Raw genomic sequence first — 6,174 nt, 5'->3', positions numbered from 1 at the left:
CCTTGGAGAGGGACATCATGTTTGGGAGAGTGGGGGGACAGTGCAGGAGAGGAAGACCCTCGATGAGATGGATTGATTCTGTGACTGGAGTGGTGGGAATGAGTGTGTTTGAGATGGCTAGGTTGGCACAGGATAGAACGGCATTTAGGGCTCTTGTATACAGATAGAGTCGGTATGAGTCGCAAGCAACTCGATGGCACATAAAAACAACAACATGTTGGCCTAGTAGTAAGGAGTTTCACTCCCAACCCAAAGGCTAGCTTATATGTGCTTAGTGGGACAAAGATAAGCAATCTCCTCACACATGATTTACAGTCTCCAAAAAGTGCTGGAGGGCCAATTATGAGTCAGTTCTGACTTGACAGCCTCTAACAATAACAGGACACATGTTGGGTTGTTTGAATCCACCAGTCACTTCAAGTAACAAATAGGACACAGTCTCCTCTCATAAAGATTTACAGCCTTGGAAAGGTGATGGAGGATGATCACGAGTGGAAGTCTACTCAATGGCAATGTATTTAGGTTAGGCTATATGTTACAACATTTTCACTAATCAATTTTTTAAGTCGCTTGATAATCCTTTTTTTTAGCAATGATTGTAAGGATGATGCTGGACCAGGCATTTTTCCATCTTGTTGATTATAGAGTGTCTATCAGCTGGAATCAACAATAGGTTCCATGTCCACACCTGGTGATGGAAGATGGTGAAATTTTACTTCACAGAAAAATTTCAAGTAATAGGCATTCTATTACTAAAAGAAAAGGGGGGAAAGTATTGGATGCCTCTAAGTTTTTAAAATATTTTCTTATATTCTAGGTGACAGTTTATACAAATGGCTCCATGGCATTGTCTCAATCCCTGCATTGTGTCAGCACTCACACCATTTACACCCCAACTGTCCAGTTTCCAGCTAGTCGGTTTTCCTATCCCTCCTTGCCTTTTCGTTTCGTTTTTTAGTAAGTAGTGGATTGTTTAAAGGAGTGTATTCCTCACAGATACCAGAGTTCATTTTATAGGATAACCTACCATTTGCCTGAAAGCATCAGATTGAGGTTAAAAGAAGCTTTTAAGGTGGTAAGTCTTGAGGGTTCCTCCAGTCTCTATCAGTCAAGTATTCTGGTCCTTTCTAAATGAATGCTAGTTTTGTTCTAATTTTTTCTGATAGTAACCAAAACCTCCTATTGTGTCCTTTGTCAGCGGTTGTTGCTGGGAACCACTGAGTTCTTCTAGTCCCAAGCTACAAGAGGTTGTAGTTTACAGATTCCCTGTCCCATTAATTTCTGATTTTTTAGGGTTTTTTAAAACTTCCCAATTTAAATGTCTTCCAAAGTTCCGGAAATTCAAAGATGACAATTCCTCAAACTACTCTGTTGTCCTTTCCAACAGTCAAAAAATTCCCAGTCAGAAAGCCTTGCTTTGCTTCTCTTAAAAATGCTATCACTTTAAAAGTATACTTTCTTTTGTTATAATTTTAACAAATGAGATATATATGAAATATATATACACAAAATATATATGAAATAAATACATGAAATATGTTGATGTTATTGTTAAGTGCCATCAAGTTTAACACGATCTATAAAGACCCTATGAACAAAAGACTCGAATCCTGTTCTGTAACAATTGTCATTTCTCTAAGTTCATAGATTTTCTGGCAGAGAGATAGATAGATATAGATATAGATATATATAGATATATATTGATATATATACACTGATATTGTAAATAGAGAAAACTTGAAAGAGTGAAAAGGAAACTAAGGGAGAAAGACACAAACAAATCAAATGCAAAAGAGCTCTGAGAGTGTAGACGCATAGTTTGACTAAGAGAATCAGTAACCTTAGCTATCAGTAGGGTACGCTCTAGATAACAGAGCAAGGACTTCAATACTGATATTGAGAGGTGGGGTTTTTTTGGTTTTTTGGGGTTTTTTTGGGGGGGTTGTTTGTTTTTTTATTGAGAGGCTTTAATAAGCAAATGAACTAGTCCTCAGTAGTCACTGGAACAAGAAACTCGGGTATGAAAATAAGTAGCCCAAATAATTTTTTCTGTTCTTTTCCCAAGCCATTAATCAACATTGTTTAGGTTGTTGTGGCTGTTGTTATGTGCCATCAAGTAAGTCACTTGCGACTCATAGCGACTCTATAATTCTGCTCTATCCTGTGCCAATATTATTGTCTCTGACACACCTACCCCCATTTACCTCAGTCACTAAATAAATCTATCTCATTGACAGTCTTCCTCTTTTGTACTGTCCCTCCAGCATCTCAAGGATGATGTCCCTCTTCAAGGACAAGACGTCCAAAGTAGGTCAGACGAAGCTTCAGAATCCTTGCCTACAAGGTGCAGCCTGGTTTCACCCTCTCTAGGATGAACTTGCTTGTTCTCTTAGCAGTCCATGGTATATTCAATACTCTTCTCTGGCACCACAGCCCAAAGACATCAATTCTCTTTCTATAATCCCTAGACAAGCATTGAAGTTTGTATAGTTGAGTGTACTTGGGGCGGGGCGGTGGAGGGGGGATGTATACCAATGAAAGAATTTATCTTTCACTTTTCAAAGAGAAGAGTGAACTAGGGGGGAGGGGTATGCAGGAAGAGAAATGCAACAATGAATGGAAATCCAAAATCTCTGTAAATGTTCATTAAAATTAATAAAATAAAATTTTTTAAAATGTTCTATTTTAATTCCTGCTCTCTTGCCTTCCAACTTTGAGGCATTAGTGCAAATAAAAATTTAAATATCTGAAAATATGACAGCATGGAGTGAAAAAAAGAACACAAGGGAAAGCCAAGAACCTTTGCTATTCATCAATGAATCCTGTTGAAAATACATGCATAAATAGGTATGAATAAACGGAGGGCAGGGGGAGGTTACTATAAAATAGAGAAGTAATCTATATTCTTATTCAATCTGTATGTTGAGCAAATTATTTGATAAGGTGGACTCCATGAAGAAAAATGTGGCATCAAGATTGAAGGAGAAGAGTCATCAATAACTTGCATTATGCAGATGATACAACCTTGCTTGCTAAAAATGAGGAGGACTTGAAACACTTGTTACAGAAGATCAAAGAATACAGCTTTCAATATGGAGTGCATCTCAATGTTATCAAGAAAACTAAAATTCTTACCACTGGACTGATAGGCAACATGATGATGGGTGGAGAAAAGATTAAAACTGTTAATAACTTCATCTTGCTTGGATCCACAATCAACACCCTTGGCACCAGCAGTCAGGAAATCAGGAAAAGTATTGCACTGGGAAAGTCTGCAGTTAGGGATCTCTCTAAATTATTGAGGAGTAATAATGTCAGTTTGAGGATTAAGGTGCATCTTACTAAATTCATGGTCTTTCCTATCACTTGCTGTGCATCTGAGAGCTGGACAATGAGTAAGGATGACATAGAAGAATTGATGCCTTTGAGTTGTCATGTTGGAGAACACTGAACATCCCATGGCTGCCAAAGGAACAAACAAATATGTCTTGGAGAAAGTGAAGCCAGAGTGGTCTTTGGAAGCAAAGATGATAAAATTTCACCACACATACTTCAGACATGTTGCTAGGAGGTAATATTCCTTGGAGAAGGACATGATGCTGGGAAGGATGGAAGGTAGGCGAAGGAGAGGAAGACTGACCTCAGCCAGGTTAATTGACACAGTGACTGTTGCAATGGGCTCTAGTGTGTCAGGAAGTGTAAGGATAGTAGCGCAGGATAGGACAGGGTTCAGCACTGTTGTTCATAGGGTTGCTATGGATCATACTGGACTGATGGAACCTAATAACAATAATCTCTCCACCAATTTACTTGATACATAATTACATGATAACATTATCTAAGTACTTCTTAAAAACAGAACAGATTTTTTTGGGGGGTCTTTCCTTTTATATTTAACATCCTCTGTCACTTGATCGATATCATAGTGTTCTCCTTTAAAATGAAAATCAATGTAACACTATTTCGGGAACAATGTGAGCCAACCAAGGCAAGCAAAGATAGTACTGATGGCATAGAGGTTAGCTCTGTTAGCTCACGAAAGCAAACATATCAGTGTTTTCCCAAGACCTCTGCCTCACTCCAGTATTCTACCCCAATCTTTTTAATACACATGACTCAGTAAAAAACCCTTTTGAGTTGGGCCTGGGAGATGATGGGTGAGCTGTTCCTTAGATGTAAGCCAAGCTAAGAGCCAGTAAGGGTAAATCTTATGGAAAGAGATGAGACCTGGCTATCTTGAGTCAGCCATTAGAGGCCCTCACCATTCATACAAACCACCTGAAGGACAGAGAGAGCATGTCTCAGTTCTCTCTCCCCTGGACAAGGCATGAGCTTTTGATAGTAACCATGAGATGGTGTGGTGGACGGTAACAGTGTCTGGTCTGCAAGTGTACATAACAAATTTCTTGAATGAAAAGCTCATGCAGTGTTAGTTAGTACCATACAAGAAATATTAAGTCATTAGGTAAATAAAAAGTAAATGGAGATTGAGTAGATGAGAGGTACTTTTTTCTGAGACACAGGGTGAGGTAGTGGCTCTGTGTCTGAGCTCTTTGCATGCTAGCAAACTCAACTTCTTGACGTAGATGAGCTCGGTGTTCTATATTTAATACAGTCTCTTCCCAGTCCTGCTCTTCTAGGAAGGTGACTATGTGCTTGCGAAGGTTGTCTGTGAGATGCAGAAAGCCACATTTGCATTCGATGGTCTTGCAAGATGGCTGTGGGAATGTGAGACGTGGCTTCCTGTTTTGTCCTAGCCCAGTACTCTATTAGCAGTCACCTTTGGATCAGCTCTAACTCAAGATGACTCTTATGCATTAGGGTAGATGCGCTGTAGGGTTTTCAATGGCTGATGTTTTGGAAGTAGATTCCCAAGCCTTTTTTTCCAGAAGTCTCTTCTTGGTGGACTTGAACTTCCCTATCCAGGCTTGAATACTAAGACCTGTCATGACTCCTCCACTCTCCACCACCAAGAACTTCACTGTTCCAGAATAGAGATTTTTATCTAATTATTGGCTTAAAAAACAGTGACCTCTGGGGTCCAAGTCCATAGGTGTTAGAACAGAAAAATCACAAGTCAGGTATTTCTCCTAATAAAACATGTTCATATTCTGTTACAAACAACACTTGGTTTGTGCTAAACTGTCTTCCAGGAAGAACCACTTAATGTGTTCCTTACCACATGTAAAACTTTCAAGTATGGAAATACAAAGGAAGAGGAACAGTTGCAAGCAGACACTAGTGATTGGAACATGGAATGTGAGAACCATGAATGAAGGAAAATTAGAAATTGTTAAGAAAGGAATGGAACGCATAAATATTGACATATTAGGCATTGGAGAGATGAGATGGACTGGCATGGGGCATTTTGAGTCAGATGATCATATGATATATTAGTCCGGAGATGAAAAGGTGAGGAAAAATGGGGTTGCTTTCATAGTTAAAAAAGTAATTTCTAGATCCATCTTGAAGAACAACATTGTGAGTGAAAGGATTATATCCATACGCTTACAAGGAAGTCCAGTGAATACCACTATCATTCAGATATATGCGCCAACAACCAGAGCCAAAGAAGAAGAAATAGATGATTTCTACCAACTTTTACAGTCGGAGATAGATCAAACATGTAATCAAGATGCATTGATAATAATGGGTGACTGAAACGCAAAAGTTGGGAACAGAGAAGAATAAGTAGTTGATATGGGCGTGGTGACAGAAATGAAGCTGGAGATAGAATGATTGAATTTTTTACTATCAATGACTTATTCATTGCATTACATTTTATAAGAAACATAAACACAGGTTATACACATGGATTTCACCTGATGGTATTCATAGGAATCAGATCGATTACATCTGTGGAAAAAACAGCTGGAGAAACTCAATATCAGCTGTGAAAACTAAGCCAGGAGCTGATTGTGGAACAGACCACCAACTACTCGTATGCAAGTTCAAGCTGAAGCTGAGGAAAATTAAGCCGAATCCACAGGAGCCAAAATATGACTTTGATGTCATCCCACCTGAATTTCAGAATCATCTCAGGAACAGGTTTGAGGCCTTGAACACTAATGAGCAAAGACCAGATGAGTTGTGGGAGGATATCAAGGGTATCATCCAAGAAGAGTGCAAACGTTCATTACAAAGACAGAAGAGGAAGAAAAGACCAAAATGGAT

The sequence above is a fragment of the Elephantulus edwardii genome, unplaced genomic scaffold (genome assembly GCF_000299155.1).
Source record: "Elephantulus edwardii isolate Elephantulus edwardi_28Jun2011 unplaced genomic scaffold, EleEdw1.0 scaffold00099, whole genome shotgun sequence".
NCBI classification, from domain to species: Eukaryota; Metazoa; Chordata; class Mammalia; order Macroscelidea; family Macroscelididae; genus Elephantulus; species Elephantulus edwardii.
Note: the sequence above shows the minus strand (reverse complement) of the source record.